This window comes from Tenrec ecaudatus, chromosome 1 (genome assembly GCF_050624435.1).
Source record: "Tenrec ecaudatus isolate mTenEca1 chromosome 1, mTenEca1.hap1, whole genome shotgun sequence".
NCBI classification, from domain to species: domain Eukaryota; kingdom Metazoa; phylum Chordata; class Mammalia; order Afrosoricida; family Tenrecidae; genus Tenrec; species Tenrec ecaudatus.
Genome location: NC_134530.1, coordinates 25,614,202 through 25,638,364, shown reverse-complemented (window position 1 = coordinate 25,638,364; position 24,163 = coordinate 25,614,202). Strand labels below are relative to the sequence as shown.

Below are 24,163 nucleotides of genomic sequence, written 5' to 3'. Positions count from 1 at the left end.
TGGGGGAAGGAACAATGAGAGGAGCCCCCACTCAGGTGCACCTGTATTGCCCAGCCTCTTTTCTTTGACCTCAGCTTTCCTTCAGAGACAATGAGGAAGAGGCAGAAGGCGGAGTTTGGGCCATGGTCCATGCCAGTAATTAAACTCTTTGACCTGAGTGTTTCATTGAAATAAAATGGTTGGTTGCTTTCTCTGGAATTCTGTTTTTAGTGTTAGTATAGAAGTCAGTAATTTAAGTGAAGGGGTCTTAAGGTAGTAAGAAAAAGGAGTAGTGGATGAGTTTTACTGGTGCAGGGATCAAAGTGGATTTGGGGAATAAATACTTTATATTCCGTGCCACCCTACCCCACCCCTGCCAATTTTGAGTAGTTTTTAGGCAAATAAACCAATTCCAATTTTGAGTTTGAATGCAGTATTCTTAAATGCATATGCTTGAGTATTTGAAAGATGTCACCTAATTTGTAGAAATAAGTGTTTGAGAGGAGTCAGCTGTAAACAAAAGACAGGAGAGGATAAACTCAACTTATTTAAAATATTTAATATATATTTTAAAGATTAATATATTTTTGAAATACCATCATGGAGAAGTAAGTGGACAAAGTAGTCTAGACACTGATCCATATATTTATGGGAATTTAGTTCATGATGAGCTCACCATTTTTCATTAATTGGGAGTAAATATAAAGGTTGGATCAACTGGCCATCTATTGGGGGAAAATTGCAAACTCTTCAATCCACAACATGTAGATTGTGGGCGGATTAATAATTTAAATGTAAAAATAAAGACACAATGGGGAGATAGTGGAATATTGGGGAAGGGGTTTCTTAATCTGACACCATGGCTATTCACCAAACAAAAATGGATAGGTTGACTACTTAACTATGTAGGACATCCTACAGCAAAAGACAGCTTCTGAAGGTCCCTTGAACTCTGAGGTTAAGAGGTAATCAAATTGGAGAAAATACTAAGAATATAAAGGGGCTTCAAAAAGTTTGTTGAAAATTTAATAGAAAGAAAGTTAATGCAAGTTTTCAACAAACTTTGAGGCCCCTTTTACATACGCTAAAGAGTTAATAGCCTTGCCATAAAAGGAATATTTTCAAAATAAATTCTTCCAGCAATTCTATTTTTAGGAATTTATGCAAAGGAAAAAAATAAGAAAATACTTATGCAATGTTACTTTATAAAAACAAAATATTAAAGCAGTCTCTGCTAGAAATCCCAGCTAGAGTTTTTGCTATAAAAGCAAACATTGTCAACAGTAATGAGAGTATATGTTCTTCAAGGGCAGGGCGCTTTGTATTCTCTCTTCATTGGTGACAGTGCTTGGAACACAGTACCTCGCAAGTATTTGTGAGATAATGAGTATGTTAAAGAGTTCATCAATAGGGAATTGATTGTATTAGGGTACACTCATGAACTAGCTTACTTTACAGCTGTTAAGAAACATAAGACCGTTTCTGACCACAGTGCAGTGCAGTCCGGGGCAAAAAGGAAGTTCAGAATGTGTGTAGTTCAGGGAAAATTTATCATCTGTGAATTTTTTATCATAGCGTTTGAGCCTCTTATCAAATGAAGTCTGCAAGAAATAGAGCCTTCTTCACTCATGTTAAAATAAGATGTTATCTCTAGAGGCTAGGTATGAGAAAAGGACCTTGTATTAACATTTCTTTCTCATTCTTTTTATTTTACAGTTTTCTAAGCACATAGCAAACATATCCTACAATCCAATAGTTCAGTAATATGAAGAATTATATACAATCATTACCCCAATCAATTTTAGAACATCCCACCCCCCATGGCTAAATAGCTTTTAAAATGAGTCTGTGTGATCGCAGTCTAGTGCTCCCTACCCCCTTCTACATACATTGTTTGCTACCTCCAACCCCTCACCGTCCCTGTCTAGGACCCTCCACCCCCGCCTTCCCTATTAACAGTTGCATCAGTTATTATTTCTATGCATCTAAACATCTACTCTTTCTGTTCTTCACAAACTGGAAAACTTGACAGAAACAAAAAAAATAATTATAATATAATAATAAAATAATAATAATATAAAGATAAAAATACAAATAATGTTTTTTGGTTTTTGAAAAATTTATCAGAATTGAAATTGGGAAAGAATTATATAATTTTGAAGAAACAATCAAATTATGTTTGCATATATTAAAAGTTAGTGTTGTTGCAGTGAGCATATTATAGAAATCTTAAAATTTTTAGTTTAAATTTGACTTTAAAATAAAGTATTTCAAGAATTTGAACATTACATTGTGGTTTGGGTAAAATTTTACAGAACAAATTAGCTTCTCATTCGACAATTTATGCACATTTTATTTTGAGGTACTAGTTGTAATCAATCCTCAATGCCACAGGAGTCTTACTACTTCTCCTTGGACTCAGCGTTCATTCATTCATCTTTCTGCCATTTCTTGACTTCTGACATTTGGTTGTGGGCAAACACTATTCTTTGGTTTCATATGGTTGGTTGGTTGGTTGAGGAGCACATTCCTTATAGGTGTTACTGTTCACTTAACAAACCTGTCTATTAATACTTGGCTATAAGGTGATCTCTTGGGTGGGTTTGCTTCCAGTTTTGAAAGGCCCATATGAAACTTGCTCATAGCTGAATCATGGAGGAGTTAAAGTAAACGGGAAAAATGATGACATCAAAGTTAAGTAGAAAATTTCAAAGGGCAGCCCAAGAAGACAAAGCCAAATGTTAACAATGAAATGTACAAAGGCTTTGTGTTCTTCCCTTTTGTTTTTGTAATTCTTAAGTCTTTGTACAATCAGTGTATCTTAAAAACTGAAAGAACTGAAGGAAAAGTTGAAGCCTTGAGTTGCAATCTTGATAGCTTTTATGGGCAAAATACCGAACAATACAGGAAGCACCAAAAGAAGACGGAAAGAATACACAGTCACTCAACCAGAAGCACTCGTCCACATGCCAGCATCACAGGAGGTAGTATCTGTAGTATAGAAACAAGGACCGATGCTGCTGACTGTGCTGCCATCTATGGCAATGAGTGTGTGGGACCAGGCAAGGCAATGCTGCGGGAGGAGCTGTTTGTGACATCCAAGCTGTGGAACACCAATCACCATCCTGAGGATGTAGAGCCTGCCCTTCAGAAGACACTGGCTGACCTCCAACTGGAGTATTTGGACCTGTAACTGATACACTGGCCATGTGCTTTTGAGCAGGGAGATAATCCTTTTCCTAAGAATGCCGATGAAACTATGCACTATGACTCCACCCACCACAAAGAGACCTGGAAGGTTCTGGAGACACTGGTGGCCAAGGGGCTGGTGCGGGCACTTGGCCTGTCCAACTTCAGCAGCCGGCAGATTGATGATGTGCTCAGCGTGGCCTCAGTGCGTCCTGCTGTCCTGCAGGTGGAATGTCATCCATACCTGGCTCAGAAAGAGCTGATTGCTCACTGCCATGCATGTGGTCTGGAAGTGACTGCTTACAGCTCTTTGGGCTCCTCTGACCGTGCATGGCGGGATCCGAATGAGCCCGTCTTGCTGGAGGAGCCCGTCGTCCTGGCACTGGCTAAAAAGTATGGCTGGTCTCCAGCTCGGATCTTGCTCAGGTGGCAGGTCCAGTGGAAAGTGATCTGCATTCCCAAGAGTATCACTCCTTCCCGAATCCTTGAGAACATCCAGGGTCTTTGAGTTCACTTTCAGCTCAGAAGAGATGAAGCAGGGCATCCTTTGTACCCTTTTAATGACCCGTACTGAAGCCACAGCTTCCTGGCGTCTCTTCTGGCTCTCCAGCTATGGAGTTCTGACATCTCCAGAAAGGGGGGTTGTTAAAGCTATTGGAGAGTCAAAAGAAAAAAAAAAAAAGAAAAAGAGCCAATGATGCTGAAGGAAGAAGCTGAAACTTCACAGTAAGTATTAGCCCAAAACAAAGCTCCAGGAACTGATGGGATACCAGTTGAAATGTTTCAGCAAGTGCACGTTTTAAAATCAGTAAATGTGTGCATCAGGGTTGTATCCTTTCTCCATATGCTGAGCAAATCATCAGAGAAGCTGGATTCTAGGAAGAAAAAATGTGAGATCAGGATGGGAGAACAGCTTATTAACAGCCTTTGGTATGCAGATGACAATTTTGCTGCCTGATAGTGAGGAAGACTTGAAACACTTGGTGATGAAGATCAAGGATTGCAGCTCTCAGTATGGATTTCAACTCCATGGTAAAGAAGACCCAAATCCTCGCAACTGAGCCAATAGGTAACATGATAAATGGAGCAGAGGTTGAGGTCAACGATTTTTGATAACAAAAATGAGTTGCCTAAGGGAAAACTGCTGTACAAGACCTGTTTAGAGTATTGAAAAACAAGTGTTACTTTCAGGACTAAGGTGTACCTGATCCAAACCATGGCATTTCCCATGGCTAATGTGCACGTGAAAATTGGACCTTGAGTAAAGGAGACAGAAGAAGAATCAATGCATTGGAATTGTGCTGGAGCAAAATACACAAAGTACCACAGATTGCCAAAAAGACAAACATCTTTTTTGGAATAAGTACTGTCAGAGTGCTTCTTAGAGGCAAGGATGTTGAGACTTCATCTTACATACTTTGGCCATGTCAGGAGAGAGACCAGTCCCTGGAGGGCGTCATGCTTGGTAAATTAGATGGGCAGCAAAAAAGAGGAAGGCCTTCGAGGAGATGGATTAACAAAGTGGCTGCAACGATGGGCTCAGACATAGGACCAGACAGTTGTAAAGATGTCTCAGGACTGGGCAGTGTTTAATTTTGTTGTTTACAGGGTTGCTATGGGTCAGAACCAACTGGATGACACCTAACAACAATAACAAGATCCATGGTCTTTGGGATTCCACCAGTCTCTGCCAGACAGTAAGTTTGGTTCTGAATTCTTTTCCACATCTTTCTACTGTGTTCCCTTTCAGAGCAATTGGTAGTGTAGGCAGGCATTGTCTAGAGCTTTTGGTCTTAGGATCGTGGAGGCTGTGGTTTGTATATGGTTCATTAGACCTTTGCATTAAGATGTTTTGATTGTTTGATTTTCTTCACTTTTCTTTGCTCCAACAAGGAGAGATCAATAATTGTATCTTAGATGTCTGCTCTTCAGCTTTTAAGACCCGGTCACAACTTAACGAAAGTGGGAGGTAGAACATTGTCTTTGTGGACTATCTGTGTTAAGCCAGTTCACCTAAATGTCTCTGAGACTGTCATCCTAAGCCCCCAAGCCCAGAGATTCAAAGTCCCTCAAAGTATTTGGTTATACTGTAATCTTTATGGGAAAGTAGTTTTCATCACTTGGACCTGTACTATTTCATATATATGAAATAAGTATGTGTATATATGCATTTATGAGGGGTTTGTCCCCCCCCCCCAAATGGAAAAAAGCTCTGCTGTGCAGGCCTTCCATAGTACATGTTCTCCCTGCCCCCGCCCCAGGCGGCATTGAGCAACTTGCTCTGAGTTAGTGCACCCAGAGACGACACCTGGGAAGGTTCTCTCTGGTCATGGTGAATATTTTCCAGAAAGCAGTTTCTCTCGAACCTCATTTTTATACTTTGAAAGAACAGCTCCAAAAGTGAACCAGACTTTTTTCCAAGGTCATTACTGGTGACGAGACAGTGGAAGACACCATCGTCACCTCACCCCCCAAAAGCTCAAGTGAAATAAAAGATCAAGATGATGCTTGTTTTTTTGTTTTTTTTTTTAATGTGAGAGAGATAGTACATATGGAGTTTGTTCCACCAAGTCAGATCGTTAATCATGGTTTCTATTTAGAGGTTCTGAAAAGATGTGTAAAATGTGCAACGAAAGAGACTCGATTTGTGACAGACGAGGGGGCTGGTTTTGCCACCATGGCAATGCACCGGCTCATGCAGCTATCTCAGTGTGACAGTTTTTGGCAAAAAACAGCATGCCTTCTCCCACACACCTGACTCACCTGACCTAGCTCTGTGGGACTTCTGTTTGTTTCCATGAATCAAGAGGGGCATGAAAGGACAGCGATTTATAAAAGAGGTGAAGTAAAAATGAGGAAGGTGCTGTTAGCCATCCAAACAGATGAGTTTGAAAAATGTTTCCAAGAATGAAATTGCAGATTTGACAAATGTATTAAGTGTAATGGAGAGTGTTTATAAGGTGATAAGATTATTTTGTTTAAAAAAATTGAAATATATAGCTTTGGAGAAAGGTGTGTGTGTTGGGGGATTTCATTTTTGGGGAGTACCTCCTTGATTGTAGGGATATTTTTGGAGCATATACAAAATACTATGGAGCAAGATCCTCTACCAAACCTCTATGTACTGATGATTTTTCTCCCTTAGTCATTCCATAGCTATTCAGCTTGTGTATATCATAAGTGATTGTTGTCCCTATTCTAGGATTTGTGAGTGTGTGACAGTATTTTACCATTGTTGGCTTTTCCTCTTGTGTTCCTCTCAGCCACTCTTCGGTGTGGTTAGTTGTGATGACTTCTCCCTCATTGCCTCTCCTTTCACCCATGTTAAAGGTGTCTTCTCTCTAGTGATTTTTCCTCCCTCTCCATGTCATCATACACTAATGTTTTATTCTATAACCTTTCTAGACTATGTGTATGTGTGGACATCACAATGCAACTGCAGCCTGGAAGTTTATAATAAGTACTTTTTAGTAATGCTAGTCTCACTCTTCAGTAATTCTGTATAGAGATAACAAGGCAGCCAAGTGAAATTCAGTCCTAGTGAATTTTAGACAGTTGAGTCAAAAGCAAATACCTCATAGAGAACAAAAGAATGCATTGGAAGATTTTCAGCTAAATATAACATCTGTAGATTAATTAACATATAGATTTTACGTAATTTGGTTAACAAATTTTACTTCACGTGTAAATTGTGAAACAATGACTGTTCAAAGTTGATTAGCAAAATTACATAGTATGATTTAAAGAGTCAAAAATTCATTTCTGGGAGCATAGGAGTGCTCGTATGTGTGAAGTGTGTATTGTTGATGCCAATTTAATTTTCTCCATGAAGCCAGTCAGCGAGAGCAGTAATGGTAGCAAAAAAACAAAGCTTGTATCTGGGAGCTGTCACTGGTTGGAAGCTAGTATAGCTCACGCTGCTCTCGCGGTAATGCTCGCTGCTCTCTGCCAACTAGCGCTGTGGATCAGGCCAAGCCAGAGGCTGGCAAGCTATAGCCTGCCATTTCTTTTTGTACAGTCTACAAGCTAACAATCGCTAGTGATATTTTTAAATGGCCTCAAAGCAGAATCAAAAGGGAAAGTTTAGTGCTATGTGAAAGTTACATGAAATTCTAAACTAAAAAAAGAACGCTAGATGAAATTTTGAGTTCAACATCCATAAATAAAGTTTTATTAATAAATGGCCACACTCATTCACTTACCTGTTTGTGGTTGCTTTCACAACCACAGGAGGAGAGTTGAGTAGTCATAACTGAGGCTGTCTGTCCTTCCACAAAAACGGCTCTAATCACTGGGTAAACCTGGTATCCTGTACCAACACACCAACAGAGGAAAGTCTTGTCAGGAAATTAACCTGAAGTCACAGAGCTGGGAGCCAAACCTGTCTTTCTGTTTCCAAACCTCCTCTTTGAATTACTGTTCAGCACACCTCCCACAGGAAATAGCATATCTGCTCTCTTGTTTTCCTCGACCTTGTTCCTATATATGTGCCTGACACATGCCAAGCTGTGGATGGAGTTGTAAAATCAGTCACATTACACCCGAGTTTTACTTAGGTTGGCCATACTTCATTACCCAATTTTCATGGTTGTGTATTTCTCAATTATTTTATTTTTGTTTCTCTACGGCTCTCAATTTTTCTACCTGCAAGCCATCACTGCTCAGCCCACACATCTGAACAGCTTTCATTTTCTGAAAGTGAAAAACCGTAGCAGGACAGTGACTGAGTATCTCAAAGGGGAGGTTTTATGCCCTTGGGAAACATTTAGCAGTGCCTGGACAGAGTTTGGGTACCAGAAGTAAGGGGTGCTACCAGCATCTACTGAGTGCTGGACAGGGATGCCTTGAAGTAGTGCTCAGGACACCCTATTGCCAAGAGCCTTTGCCATGAATTGCATCTGTAGCTGGGCTAAACCCAACACATATGCTTGGAATTGTGGGGCTTATCTGCCCCCTTTGTGTCTGGGGCTTGGAAATTGGGTGGGCTTGACTGCCTGCCACCCGGCCATGTGCCACATTCCTTCTCCCCATTCTTTCTCCAAATCTCAGAGGGGTAGTTCTGGTATAGTCCCCTGAGATGGCCTCTGCCTCACCAGGTTCTGCCAGGCTTGTTAGTTTTACTTCCATAAAAATGAAGTGCTTTACACCACTGGGTCGTTAACATGGGAAATGAGTATGTGCCTCACAGAATTTGAGAAGTTAATGGGTGAACCACTTCTCATTTAGAGTATTGCCTCCTAATTGTTTCCTCCCCCAAGCTTCTAGCCCTTCACACTCAACTTTCTGGGAGAAAGTCGTGCACTGGGGCTTCAAACCACTGAGGGGCAAATGGGCAGCAGAGAATGCTCCTCTGTCTTCTGGTTTATTCTACATGTGCTTGTCGAATGCAGATACAGTTCACATTCATTTTTTTCCCTTTGCCATTAAGTACTTCCTTGGTATTTAAAAATTTTTTATCTCCCCCCCCATGGTATTTTTTGAGAACAGTTTTTTTTTAACTTTAGTTACCAAAAGAATACATTTAATGCTGGTGCCAAGGTATTTTCTAATCCACATTTGGTTCATTGTTCCCATGATGTTCTTTTCAGCTGTTTCTCCCAACCCAGGATCTAGTCATTCCAAGGTCACAAGCATTTAGATGCCTTGTCTAGTCTCCTTTAATCAGAAACAACCTTTCTTTCCCTTGACATTTAAAAAAGTACACGCCAGTTATCTTGTAAAAAGCCCCTCCGTTTTCATCTCTGAGTTTCCTTTCCTCGTGATTAGATTCAAGTTCTCATCTCTAGCAGGAGACCACAGTGTGGTGCCTTAGCGCTTTTTGGGTGAATGTTTCTTTGTGTATTATGTAGAGAAATCTCTCAAACTGGCATCTGAGTCCCTACTGGTTTGGCCTTGGTTTCTAAACTCTGTTCTTCACCAGCCAGGGGCTCTAACTCTGGTGGTTTGTTCCCTTTCCTGCACCTTCCCAGCCTGCCTCCCACTCCTCTGAAGATCTAATGTCTCTGTGGGACACCCATCCTCAATGCTGCATTGTTAATCCTTACTATGGGAAGGTTCCTTTCAATAAGCAGTTACTGAGTTCCTGCTGGGTTTTGTTGGTAGAACACAGAGATTAGGAAGTCAGTTTTGTGAAAAATTTATAGTCCTTTGTCTAATTTTCAGCCTCAGTGTACTGCAGAGAGATAAGTAAGGTTCTTTTAAACCGAGTTGGTAGTGGTGGTGGTGGTGGGCTTTGGGGGGACTACTTCTCAGCCTTGCTCTGCCTCTTTACCTTCCTGTTCGTTCCATCTTTTCTCCAACCCTCCCACCCCTTGCTGGTTAGCCTCTGTTGACCTGATCAACCCGTTTAGACCTAGTTTTGAGTCTTAAAGGACACAACAAAACCTTCTTTTAATTCAGATCATCTTTTATATCTCAGGAAGGATTTTCAGTGTCCCTAATCACAAGATCAGCAGTTTGAAACCACCAGTAACTTCTCTGGGGGACAGAAATGACTTTCTGTTTCCATAACGAGTAATGGTCTTGGAAACCCACAGGGGCATAAGTACCCTGCTCTGTAGCATCACTGTGAATCAGAATAGACTCGGTATGAGGCAGTGAGTTTGGTTTTATTAGCTAATGGATTGTATAGCTTCTTAAACCTCCAAATCAGATTGAACTCTGCTACCTTGTCTTGGCTCTAGTCAAAGCCAACACTGCATCCCAGCTTGGTAAAGATGATGTCACTCAAGAGTATGCAGCGCCACCTGCTGCTGAAAACGCAACTCAGGCCGGTAGGTAGTTCATTTGGTGTTGTTTTTGTCAACTTAAAGCTATCTGTGGTGGTGTCCCTGTGAGCTTACTGTGTTCTCCAGGGTATCTCATCAGACAGTTTAGAGCTGAAGTTTCAGTGGCTCATAAGTATGTACCTAATTGGCCACGCAGACCTTGGGTATTTATGTGCTCCTGGTCCTGCCTGCCCACTGGAAGTATCTGTCAGAGGGAGCTGGCATCTGTGGTTGCAGTGCTGCCTGTAACTGGAGGGGAGTATGGGGGGTAGGCAGCAAAAACTGGTAGACTTCCACTACAGGAGTCTCCTCAACACTCCTTACATGGCTTTTATGGAAATAACGAATTCATCATCTAGAAAAGGTGTACTTAAAATACAGGCTTTTGGAAAACTGCCTATCTATAGTTTTTCCTGACAGATGTGACAGGTGAACTGAAAACTGTAAGTGATTTATTAAAATAGCAAGTGAGGTCCTTTCCTGGGTGCTTGGGGATTCTGCCATTGCTCTCCCTCTTGTGCTTGCAGCAGTAAATGGTGTTCAGGAATACGACTTGAGACAAATACACGGAGGGGTCAGACCCCGCAATTGCCTTTGCTAATTTTTAGGGCCTCATATTTGTTAGCCGTATAGTTCTCAGAACTATATTTTTACATTATAGATATTTTTAAATTTTCTGTATGATACTTTATGACTCACCACTTCAACTAGTTAAAATGGTGCCCGAATGAAGATAAAAATGCTTATGTAACTTAGAGAGTTCAGAATTCTGTACTATATTAAAGGTGAGACCCTGGTTGGCCTTCCTGGGTTCCCTTTTCAAGGAAACCCCCTCTTCCCCTAGGCCCAGCTGCTCATGTGACTCCCTGCTTCCTTATCAGTACGAGAGGACTGGAAAGGTCACTGGACCCCAGAGCAGTGAAGGATGAGCAGTTGCAGAGGCAAAAAAGGGCCAGAAATTCATGGCAAATAAGGGCCGGCATTTGACGGTGGTTGAGATACAGAATTGTAGGATATGCTGGCCTGAGCCAAGATGACAACAGTCAGTAAGAGAGGTTATTAATGAGTCTTCTTCCAGGCTTAATGTCTGACATTTGCTTAGCATCTATGCCCTGTAATCACTTTGCCATCGGCGCTCCTTGGTCACCAGAATAGGCCCACTAAAGTTTGTCTAACAATGACTGCATATTCAATATGGAAGTCAACTGGGCTACCCAAGTATAAGTAAATAATCTGAGGTAATTCTAGCGACCTAAAGACATAATTTCCCTTATTATGGTTTCCAGTCTGATCACAAATGATGATTTGGAATGTGTGTTGTAGAAACATTTCAAACTCACAAATAACCTTCTATGTTTTATAGCTTTTGTAGAAAATATACTCATCTTGAGCTGAGAAATTTTAGAGATACGGGTATATTCTTTTTCTTGACTAGCAAAGGGTGGATATTTACTTTCAGAGATATTTCTATTCAAGGCAAAAATAGGTATGTTTTTAGACTTCTGCTTAATAATGTGGCCAGGGAATTGGTCTAATTCTGGCTGAGCACTAGCCCCTTGGTGTTGGGGTACAAGGGATAACATGCAAGGCACTTCCCAGACAGAATGAAGCAGAATCTTTGGAGAAGAGAACTGGGACTCTTCAGCTTACAAAAGGTTGCATGATGAATAGCCAGTGTGAGCATCCACTCACTTAAGGAACTGGATGTTTTGTTGCACATCCTAAATATTTTGTCATGTAAGAACTGCTCTATTAAAATTTTGCTTAACCAGAAATACCGTAGAATTAAAAAATTCACCAGCATATATAAAGGAATTTAGAAATGGAGATGTTTGACAACTTCCAGGCATTGCAGAGTTGGTTTTGGAAGGAGAAAATGGTGCCCCAGTTATTTCTAGAAACGAAACCTTACTTAACTAGATCCGGCCTGAACTCGCTTCTTGTTCCCAGAGACTCCTGAGATTCTTTCTGAAACCAGCTACCTGGTTTCTAGCTCTGCTTTGTTTGTCACAGTTAATAAAGGTAGAAGGAAGTGATCAGTCTTACTGGCTGCCATTTTTATTTGCTAACTAAATGCAATTGGTAAGGTAAATTGTAGTACAATCCCTGAAGAGTTTTAAATTAGGCTAGGCTAGAAATACTTTACTTCTGGAGGAGGAGTTGTTGAATACTGAGTGGAGAGACACAAAGGCACAATGTCAGAGCTGTCCATCCGAAACATAAATCAGGCAGGTGTATGAGGTGGATTGCAGGAGTAGTAGGGCAGCAAGTTAGTGCTAGGTTAGGCAAGATGGTGGGGAACTGGTGGCAGTGGGGATGAAGTACAGGAAAGGTAGGGAGGGAGAAGCAAGAATGCTGAGAGATGTCCTTGGGAGATGGATTGGGAACGGTGATGGAACAATTAGTAGACCTGTGGCGCACTCAAGGCAGAACTGGAAAGGTGTGGTACTGAGTTTCACTTCAGATGTGTGCAGTCTGAAAGGCCTGTGAGCAGAATTAGGGGATCGAGCCCAAAGTGGTAGTGATGTGCAGTTTTGAGAATTCCAGGACTAATAAAGGTAGAAAAGAAATACATACCATACATGCACACATACACACACACACACACACACACACATAATGGTGTCTCATAATCCAGTCATCAAAAAGGGTTTCCAGAAGAAAGGCAGTGATAGGGTGTTGGATGTTGCTGCTGTAAATCAAGAGGAAGACTGAGGATGGGAAATGAGAAGTGAAGATGACCACTTGGAAAGTGAGGTGGGAGTTTAGGAGCCCTTGCTCACTGGCCTTAGTAAAGCCTGAAAATGAAATCCTTCATTTATTTGGCAAGCACTGAGTGAATGGTTGCTTTGTACTTGGCTGCTGATGTAGTTACTTGAAAGTATAAAGATAATTTTAAAAGTTATTTGGTCGCAAGAAATAGAAATCAACTGAGGTTCTAGATTAACCAAAGGAGAATTCATTATGAGGATTGGAATGTAGAGAAAGATAGGCAGGGACTGGATCAAGGAAACAACTCAAGAAAATAGGGCATCACTTTGCTCTTCTCTGAAGCCCATTTCATGAGACAGAGGATAACCAGCCACAACATCTAAATTAATGCCACAGGTGGGAGTTCCACATTATAGAAGGGCAGAGTCTGCTTGGGTTTGTTTGAGTTGAGCCCTTACTCTGGTCTGGTCAGCTATGATTGGGGAGAGTGGGTGGTGGGAAGACAGGGTTGTGTAAGTAAACATAGTGCCCGGAACCAGTGGGCTATCCAAAGACCATGCATGTAGACCAAGAAGAGTAGGGGTAGCTCTTAGAAAAGATGGTCTGGAAGCAAAATAGACTCCTCTCCTTCACAAAACTGTGTCCACAGCAGTGATTAAGGCGAGGCGTAGTCAGCGTGCAATGTAGTAGGAGGGAATAGGAATAGGACCCGAAGACTAAAAGGGAAAGGACTACCTGGGATGCTTAGGAACACAAATGAGAGAGGTGCTGCTTTAGCTCTGACTGTGAAACTGTGGTATTTGCTGGCTATTAAAGGTGGTGGTGTGGGCTAGGCATTGGGCTACTGCAAGGTTGGTGGTTTAAACCCACAGGCTGCGCCACAGGAGAAAGATGAGGCTATCCAGTCCCATAAAAACTTAACAGCTTCAGAAACCCTGAATAAGTTGGTATGAGTCAGAATTGATTCCCTGGCTTAGGTTCTTGTTATCAATATGAGGGGGCACCCCTCACCCCCACCCTCAAAAAAAGTGGGAAAAAGCTCTACTGGGCAGAGCTTTTGTAATACACATTTTTCCTGATAGGCAGGAGCCTGGGAAGGCTCTCTCTAGTCACAGTGAAATTTTTTCGTAAAAGCACTCAAACCTCTTTTTTTGTGATGGTCGATTTAAGAGAACAGTGTGCAACTGTAAAATTTTGTTTCCTGCTTGGGAAAAATGCCGCAGAAACTGTTGTGATGTTGAACACGGCTTTCAAGGGCAGCGCTATGGGAAAAACTCAAGTGTACAAGTGATTTTCTTGTTTCAAAAAAGGTGAAATAACTATTGATGACAAACTTCGTTCTGGATGTCCATCAACTTCCTGAAAGAACAAAAATGTTGACTCATAGTGCATTTGGAGTTCATTCAACCAGATCAGACTGTTAATCAAGCTTTCTATTTAGAGGTTCTGCAAAGATGGTGTAACTGTGTGACTAAAAAGGCCCGAGTTGTGGCAGAGGAGGGACTGGTTTGCCACCATGACAATGCTCCTGCTCATGCAGCTGTCTCAATGTGCCAGTTTTTGGCAAAAAACAGCATGCTTCTCTTGCCCCATGCACTTTACTCATCTGACCTCGCTCCTTGTGACTTCTTTTTGTTTCTGCTAATGAAGAGGGACGTGAAGGAACAAAAAACAAGGGAGGTGCTGTCAGCCATCCCAACAGATGAATTTTAAAAATGTTTCCAAGAATGGAATCACAGATTTGACAAATGTATTAAGTGTAATGGAGAGTATTTTGAAGGTGATATGGATGTTTTGTAAAAAATTAAGAGGTGAGGGTACTGGTGGGGGGTGGTGGGTGGGATGGGTGAGGGTGGCGGGGTTGGCGGGGGAAGTGGGGGAGCTGTGGGGTAACCAGGGAAGCGTGGGGTGCTGGGGGTAACCAGGGAAGCGTTGGGCAGGAGGTCAAGGCAGCATATGGGCCAAGGAGCACCTTGGAATCCTGGAGTCTGGCAGGAGCGAGGCAGGTGGAGAAAAAAAAAGAGAGAAGCTGATAGCAAGGGCTCAAGTAGCAAACAAATGTTTTCAGAATGATAATGGCAACAAATGTACAAATGTGCCTGACACAGTGGATGGATGATGTATGGATTGTGATAAGAGTTGTACAAGCCCCCAGTAAAATAAATAAAAAAAATTAAATACATAGCCCCTAGGAAGTCTCCTAGTGGTGTTGTAACAGAAATAACCACAAGTGGATAACTTTTAGAGAACAGAAATTTATCTTGCTTACAGCTTTTTTCTTAAGTGCCGTTGATTCTATATGGACTCATAGTGACTTCCTGGCAGAGTATAACCATCCTATGGAGTTATCTAGGCATTTATCTTTAGGGGTGCAGATTGCTGGGTCTTTTATGCAGTGGAGTCTGTGAGTGGGTTCAGACTGCCAGCCTTTCAATTAGCAGCTGTTTATTGTGCCACTCAAGACTCCATAATAGCCCTTATTTCAGAAGTTTTAAATGGTCCTTTTTCCTTAGAGCATACCCTCCCACCTTCTCCCTTCTGCCTCTCCCTTCCCTGCTGGTTATATAGAGTACTGTGTTCAAATTCAGGGGAGATTTTCAGACCGTCTTCAGGGAACATGCCTCTTCTCCCCCACTTACCCATATGTACTGCATCAATAGCCCTAGTTTCTATTTCGAAGAAAGCAGCTTTGGTTGGTCTTTATTTTTATCATTGTGTGGTTAAGATTATGAATATAGACTTATCATTAATTTCAATATTGCCATTTCACAATCCTGTTGGAAACATCTTTCTACTAGAGAATCTGTCAGAAGTGAGAAGTAACACTTTTTAAATCTGTGTGGCTAGGGTTTTGGATTCCCTTTGCTGATAAGTATTAGAGGGCCTGTATATTTCCCCATTCAGCTGGTGCAAAGGAAATCATTCCCATATAAATACTAGTATTTGGTACATAGAATCTCTTGGCACATCAGACTGTACTTGTACAAAGAAATTCATTAGTATAGCTAATTGAGCAATTCTACAGTCCACACATAGGCTTAGGGGCCAGCAGTTAATTTTTTGAAAAGTCTTTGAAAAGTTACTAGCCTTCAACAGTAATTTAGTTTTGAGAAATCTACCCTAAGGCGTTAAAGAACTCAACAAAAAGGAAACAAGAATGTACTACCTTGGCTATGGGTCACCTTGGCTAAGAACATGGCCACTAAGAGTGACTCCAAGTTCACCACTATGCTTGACTCTGTACAGGGAGGTCTGCACAGAAGTCCCCTTGTTCCCTGACTCTCCAAGAGAAGTCTGCCCTGCAGCTGAAGGGATCTGCTCCATGTCTGCCTGTCTGGTCATTCTTTCCAGATGAGAGAAGAGCTCTGCCTGAATCTCATTGTCATCTAGTTGATTTTGATTTGTGTTGAACCCAGTGTGTGCAGAATAGAACTGAGGCTGCAACCTTTCTAAAGCAGACACCAGGACTGTCATCAAGTCCTCTTTGAGTGGGTGGGTTAGAATAGCTAGTCTTTCCACTAGTAGAGAGCATTTACCCATCTGCATCACCTTGGCATATCAGCCATAAATCCCAAATGAAAAACCAAACCCACTGCCTTGAGCTGATCCTGGCTCGTTGTGGCCCAGGATAGGATTTCTGAGGCTTTGCCCATTTCTCCTGAAGCAAATTGCCACATCTTTGTCCTCTGCAGAGCTGCCATTGAGTTCAAACCATCAGCCATTGAGTTAACACGTGAGTGCGTACCAGGAAGTCTCTGGCACGTTGTAGGGACTGAAAAGGAATTGCTGAATGAATGGATGCTCAGCAAGTTTGACCTCTCAGTATCTAAATAAAGGCAAGGTATCAGGAAGATTTCACAGATCAGTATTTGAAGGATGTCGTGGTTATGTCTGGCCCTGGCTGGAGTTCACCTGCTCCTCTGCTTGCTACCTTCTGCTTGAGGCCCCTTTGGGAGGCCTGAGAGGCAGGGCTGCCTGCATAAGCCATGTGAGGGCTTGATTACTGTCTTTTGCTTTTAAAAATTTCCATGAATCATACTTTTCTTCGTGGTTTCCCTGAAATGATCCAGAGTTGTCCTGGATCTGGTGTTATTTTAATACTTGTTAGTGAACATTTCCAGTATTGAACATTTATCTGTGGAATTATGCACTTATTAAAAACCGAAGTCTGGGTATATAAACCTCATAAGCAGTGGCGGCTTGGTGTCACCCAGATCTGAGGCACCGATGGTGTGATCAAGTCTCAAGGAGGCTGGAAGGCTTACCTATCTCTTCATCTTCACCAAGCATTTGCTAAAATACACTTTTTAAAAGGAAGAAGAAAAAAGTAACTATTAGCATTGAAAATCCTTATAATGTAATGCCTGGGACCAAGGACGTTCTGAAGAAATATTAACCATTTCTGTGTGATTAGCCTCATTAACTAAGGGTTATTTTTTATCTTTGCTTTTTATTCTAAAGCACATTTGAATCTCAGAATTGCATTGTTAACAGGGCTCTGTGCTCAGGAACCTTTAGGTAAAAATGAAAATCAGGTATTTATAGGCAGAACATCATACAGAAGACGGGCTGGCAGAATTGAGTTCTTGGAATAATGGATGGACTGCCACCTGGCAAGAAAACGATGGGCTGAAAATACCGTTTTGGTTATGGGAGTAGTCTTTGCCTTTGTTTACTTTTCTGATTTTAAAATAATTAATTTTATTGGGGGCTAGTACAGTTCTTATCACAATCCTTACATATATCCATTGTGTCAAGAACATATGTACATTTGTTGCCATCATCATTCTCAAAATGTTTGCCTTCTACTTGAGCCCTTAATATCTGCTGCTCATTTTCCTCCTCCCTTCCTATTCCCCCTACCTCATTAATTCTTCATCATTCATATATTATTATTTTGTCATATATTATACTGTCTGACGTCTCCCCCTGCCCTCTTCTCTGCTGTCCCTCCCCAAGGAAGGAGGCTATATGTAGATTCCTGTAATCAGTTCCCCCTTTCTACCCCACATTCCCTCCACCCTCCAGGCATCGCTACTCTCATCACTGGTTCTGGAGGAGTCCTCTGTCCTGGATTCCCTGTGTTTCCAGTTGCTATCTGTACCAATGTACATCCTCTGGTCTAGCCAGATTTGCAAGGTAGAATTGGGATCATGATAGTGGGGGGGGGGAGGAAGTATTTAAGACCTAGAGGAAAGTTATATGTTTCATCGTTGCTACCCTGCACCCTGACTGGTTCACCTCCTCCCCACAACCCCTCAGCAAAGGGTGTCCGGTTGGCTGCTCTTGGGCTTTGAGTCTCCACTCTGTACTCAGCCACATTTTCAATGATATGATTTTTTGTTCCTTGATGCTTGATACCTGATCCCTTCGACAGCTCGTGGTCACACAGGCCATTTCTGAATATTTTAAAAAATATTTCAAGTTTTGATTAAAATGGGCCTTTATTTATTTTTTAAAAATGGGCTTTTATTATAAACTTTTTTTTCTTAAAATTCCTGTCTCTCTTCCATGAACTCCTAACTTCTCCAGTAGATTGCTTTCTAAGAAGATTAAGTAGAAAAGGATGCATTCTGCATGCATTCACACTACTCTATAGTCTTACAGCCCTCACTCAACATGAGAGCAGTGTTCTTACCTCCGGGCCTTCCTGCCCCAGCTGTCCCTGTGAGGAATGGTTGCCCTAGTCAGTCAGACTTAATGCCATTGAGCCGATTCCAACTCACAATTATGGGATAGGATAGAACTTCTACTCCTGTGGGTTTCCAAGGGTGTAACTCTATGGAAGGAGAAAGCCTCATTTTTCTCTTGTGGTGTAGCTGACAGTTGACTTTGCAGTTTGGCTGACAGTTGACCTTGCAGTTAGCAGTCTAACTTGTAACACACTATCCATTAGACTCCTGCAACCAGCTTCAGGATCTGAAACTGTGGCCTCTTCAAGAATAAAACTGTCCCTGGTGTTAATTCTAATTCATGGAGACACCATCTGTTACACAGAAGAAGTACCTAGGTGGCGCAACTTTGTAAGTTACAGTAATAATTTTCACTTGCTGCTGACCTCTAAAATTTGGTGGTTCAAACTCAAACCCATCCAGCAGTACCATGAAAGACAAACAGTCCCCCAGCGACTGTGCACTTCTTGGGTAGAATCTGTAATGCATCATGTGTTTCTTCTGTGCCTTTTCCCTCAGACTGCTGTGGCTGCTGTTGAAGGATGCCCTAGTAGAATTGCTCCATGGTGTTTCTAGGCTGTCATTTTTATAGGAATGGATAGGGCTCTTCTCCCTCAGCCACTGGTGGGTTCAAGCCACTGACCTCTAGTTAAGCAGATGAGTCTTTAATCATTGTGCCAGGTGTATCTAGATAGGATAGGCGGGATAAACAATCTGGAGGAGAAAACTGGGACCGATTGTTCCAGAGGGACATGGGAGGGGGGAGGAAGGAGAAGAGAAGTGGGTGTTAACAAACCCAGGGACAAGGGAACAACAAGTGATCCAAAATCAACGGTGAGGAGGGTGTAGGAGGCCTGGTAGGGCTTGACCAAGGACAGTGTAACTGATAGGAATAAATGAAACCCAAATGAAGGCTGAGCATGATAGTGGGACAAGAGGAAAAAACTAGAAGGCAAAGGGCATTTATAGAGTTCTAAATACAGGCATGTACATATGTAAATATGTTTATATATGATGACGGGGAAATAGATCTATGTGCATATATTTATAGGTTTAGTATTAAAGTAGCAGATGGACAATGCAAGAACATTTTGTTCTATTAAACTGACATCCCGTGATGCTCACCTTCCCGACACAATCACTGAAGATAAATGGGTGCATAACCAAATGTGGTGAAGAAAGCTGATGGTGCCCTGCTATCAAAAGATAGACCATCTAGGATATTAAAGGCTTGAAGATAAACAACAACTGGTCATGTACCTGAGAAGAAACAAGGCCCACATGGAAGAAGCACACTAGCCTGTGTGATCATGAGGTGTCAAAGGGATCAGGTATCAAAAAACAAAAAAATCATTGTGAATGAGGGGGAGTGTGGAGTGGAGACCAAAAACCATCTGTAGGCAACTGGACATCCCCTTTACAGAAGGGTTGTGGGGAGGAGACGAGGCAATTGGGGTGCGAAACAACTTTTCTCTCGTTCTTTAATGTCCCCCCCCCCCCACTATTGTGATTCCAATTCTACCTTACAAATCCGGCTAGACCAGTGGATATCCACTGGTACAAATAAGAGCTGGAAATACAGGGAATCCAGGACAGATAAACTCCTCAGGACCAATAATGAGATTAGCAATACCAGGAGAGGAGAAAAGGAGAACTGATCAGAATAATCTACATCTAACCCTCTCCCTGGGGGACGGACAACAGAAAAGTGGGTGAAGGGAGACATCGGACAGTATAAGACATGGAAAAATATAAATTATGAAGGGGGAGGGAGGAAAAGGGGGGAATGAGCTTATACTAAGGGCTCAGGTAGGAAATGTTTTGAGAATAATGATGGCAACAAATGTACAAATGTGATTGACACAATTGATGTTATGTATGGATTGTGATAAAAGTTGTATGAACCCCCAATAAAATGACTAAAAAAAATAATTGTGCCACCAGAGCTCCATCTTATAGATGGAGCAATGTAAAAATTAGAATGTAGGCTTCACATTTATTAAATTCCAATGAGTTTTGCTTTTTCTTAAGAATGATACTACTGATTGGGGATTTGTTGCATGGCCTTTCTGGATGCAGCCCTTTGGCTGCCCCTTGTACTGGGCTGGGGGCTTGATTTTAGTCAGTAATGAGCCCCGATAATTCTGATGTAAATCTAAGCCAGCAGTTCTCAACCTATGGGTTGGGACCACTTTGAGGGGTTGAATGACCTTTTCACAGGGGTTGCCTGATTCATAACTAGCAAAATTACATCTCAAGTGGCAACAAAATGATTTTATGGCTGGGGGAGGGGTTACCACAACAGGAGGAACTATATGAAAGGGTTGCGGCATTAGGAAGGTTGAGAACCATTGATGTAAGCCAAAGTGATATGGTACCATAGTCAGCACTGTTTCAATCCAACTATCACTGGCCTGGTGAGGGGAAGGACCAGGATGAGCTCCCAGCCCTGATACTTATTCTGAAGTAAGAACAGGACCCTTCCCTGTGGTTTCTTCTTGCCTTATGCTAAATTGAGATATTTCAAATACAGTAAGCTATGAGATGCCTTTCTCGTGAAGTTTCTTTTTAAAAAATCATTTTATTGGGGGCTCATACAACTCTTATCACAACTCATACATAACATCAATTGTGTAAAGCACATTTGTACATTCGTTGCCCTCATCATTCTCAAAACATTTGCTCTCCACTTCAGCCCCTGGCATCAGCTCCTCATTTTCCCCCATTCCCTCCCCACTCCCCCCTCCCTCTTGAACTCTTGATAATTTATAAATTATTTTTTTGTCATATCTTACATTATCTGATATCTCCCTTCACCTACTCTTCTGTTGTTCGTCCCCCAGGGAGGAGGTTATATGTAAATCCCTGTAATCGGTTACCCCTTTCCATCCCACCCTCGTTCCACCCTCCCGGAGGTTTTCTTTCATACCTATGTGGGAAGGATTGAGTTGGAGATTGGAGTAATTGTGGCAATCAGTAATCAGCAACCCTGTAGTTCTCTACTGGGGCTGTCTTATGGGGAACATCTGGTGGTGCCTGGAGCATCTAGGCTGCTGACCATCCTACAGTGAACAGTAAAGCCCTCACAGAGAATGATCTGAAATGTCAGTCGAATGGAAGTTGTGGCCCTACTCAGTAGCTGGTGAAGCCTTGATGTGCATACACAGGGCCCTTTCCCAGAGTGTTTGACTGATTAATCTGTACCTTCTCCCACTTCTTTTGGCCATTTTTGCATGCAGAAAAGCATGTGCTTGCTTGTACATAACAGCATGATTCCAAAGAAAGTACATTAGGTAAGTACCGCAGAGTTCACAGTTCAGACTGGAGACATTTGAGTTTGTTAATAATGTCTTCTGATCCCGAGATGAAGTGTGTGCCCGTGAGTTTGTACAAGACTCATTAGCAGGTTTGATGGCGACCTGTGAGATACTCATATGTGGCCTGAATTTGGAGAGATGACAAAAACATCTTTTAAATGTTTTAAAACTTATTTTGTAGGAAAGTTAGAAGTAAGTATTTCAGAACAAATCTTGAATGAACTGTACCTTAACTTTGGTGTCAGGGAGGGCAAGAGGTAGTCGGGAGGTTCTGTGTAATCTGTGTCATGGTGGCAGATGCTGTCGGGACAGCATGGCACCAGATTTGTGGGCTAAGGCATTGGAAGAGACAGTGGAAGCAGTATGAGGCCACAAGGATGGATTTGCAAATGTTCAATTGAGAACTTGATAGGGTTTGGGGAAAAGTTAACCAGTGAAATTCAAGTGAGATCAACTGCAATGAAGATGGGGATAAATGAGAGTTTTGAGGAAAACGGAGTCAGGAGCACAACCTCCAAAGCTGCTTCTGTGACACATTTCAAAATCTAAAATTGTCTGCCTTGACATGTTTTATCTGATAAACATGATGTTGCTACATTAAAATGCCAATGTTCTGTGCCATCAGGTAATGGAAACTTTTTTTTAAGCTATCTTTTAAAATTGCAAGTGTTAAAATAAATAATTGGGAATAAAATTCATACCTAGATTATAATATCAACATTTCTGTTCAATTTTCTTTAAAAATTATGCATCCTTTGAAAATATTTTTAATTTAAAATATTAACTGTTAAAGACTATTATTAAACATACACAGAAAAATGAGGAAAAATGAGTGAGATTACCACGAAAAGTTTACTCCACTGCAGAGATTGTCACAGCTACTGTAGTTTCTGTTAATAGAATTCTATTTCATTACCCCTCTAATTTTCATTTTAACTATTCAGTTACTTTCTCTGAGCCCTTTCTAAAGATTCTCTTAGAAGGATAATTAGATCTGATTATTTTTTCACATTGAAAAAGAAAATATTATACTAAAAAAGGGAAACTTTTGAGGGAGATATCGGACTAGGAAAAATTAAATTTTGTGTACCTTAAAATGTAACTAGCCAAATAGAATATTTCCCACCGTCTGATTACTATGCAAACATAGCCTTTTCTCTGTTTGTTACAGACAGTTTTACATGTATTGGAGACCAGACCAGAAGTACTTCTGAATTAAAGGTAATTTTGCTGTCATTGAACCTCCCCAGCTATTAAAAGTGCATCATTTAAATGTCTTTCAGGCTTCTTTTCAGTAATTGTTTTTTGCTATGGTTTTGCTCATCTTTTTTTTAGGTTCAAACTTTGCCTTCAGAACAAATTGATTCGAAAAATATTTCTTAAATTTCCATTTAGTGTTCATTTGGAAGTTTTTATGTTCAATAAGTGATTATAATTTAAATTCTGGACAAAAGCAATATTTCAAAATTTAAAAAACTTAAACATGGTGTCTTTTTTCCAAAACAGCTCTTAGTAATACAGACCAAGCTAAGGAGAACATGATTCAGAACATTCTCTCTCTCCTGTTTTTGCAGTGCATTTTTATGTAGAGTGCCCCATAATAGGTGAACTATCTTGTACCTTTTGGTACATTTGAAATTTTTAGAACGCAAAACAAAGCTGAATTAGGTATTAGAACAATTGGTATCCGTAAGCAAAACGTGAACTTTATACCATGTACAACAAAATTAACTCGATGAATCAGACTTAAACCAGGAAATTTTTAAGACGAAAGCATAGAACATTCTTTTAACAACTTCCAAGATTTTTTAGATAGAACATCAAGACAATACAAAAATAAAATCCCTATAAATTGAACTTTACCAATATTAAAAACTTCTGTTCTTTGAAAGATGCTGTGGTTAAAAACTTGAAAAGACAAGCCATAGACTTAACAAAAATAACAGCAGATCATATATTTTAGATGACTTCTCACCGGATTCATAAGGAGGTCTCAGAACTCGATAAGAAATCAGACAGAGCCCCCCTCCTCACTCTTCACACACACCCACGGCAGAAAAACATATTTTTTTTAAAAAGAGAAAGAAATCAGACAGAGGTGCCTTCTTAGCGCAGTAGGCAACGCGTCAGTCAGTCTCATAATCTGAAGAAATGAGACAGCCCAGCTTAAAAAAAGAAACAAGTGGTCAAGAAAATATGTAGAGAGGCCAGATAATCTATCAGGGAAATGCATATTAACATCAGTGAGATATCACTGCCTAGTAGAATGCTAAATAAAAAAGATCTGACCAAGGTCAAGATGTATAGGAACTGGAACTCTTCTTCAATGCTATGGAGATAGACAATTGTGTAACCAGCGTGAAAACCGTTTGTAGTATTTTAAGATATTAAACACATAATTACCTTTGTTGTTATGTGCCATTGATTCAGTCCCGACTCTGTGATGACCCTGTGTTCAACAAAACCAAACCCCGCCCAGTCCTGTGCCATCCTCACAATTGTTCTTTTGTTTGAGCCAATGGATGCA

The 24,163-nt window shown here is 41.1% G+C and overlaps 1 protein-coding gene and 1 pseudogene across 2 annotated transcripts in view; both read left to right on the top strand.

Moving 5' to 3' along the window:
• The window catches only part of GNB1 (G protein subunit beta 1), a 91,194-nt gene that overhangs the window by 17,714 nt on the left and 49,317 nt on the right, over positions 1-24,163 (top strand). Inside the window, exon 2 of one of the 2 annotated variants that reach the window (XM_075550138.1) lies at positions 22,808-22,857. The exons of the other annotated variant lie outside the window; for it this stretch is intronic. The gene's annotated coding sequence lies outside the window, so the exon portion shown is untranslated. The remainder of the gene's footprint in view (positions 1-22,807; positions 22,858-24,163) is intronic. 2 annotated transcript variants of the gene reach the window in all.
• LOC142456423 (aldo-keto reductase family 1 member A1 pseudogene) lies at positions 2,732-3,792 on the top strand (annotated as a pseudogene).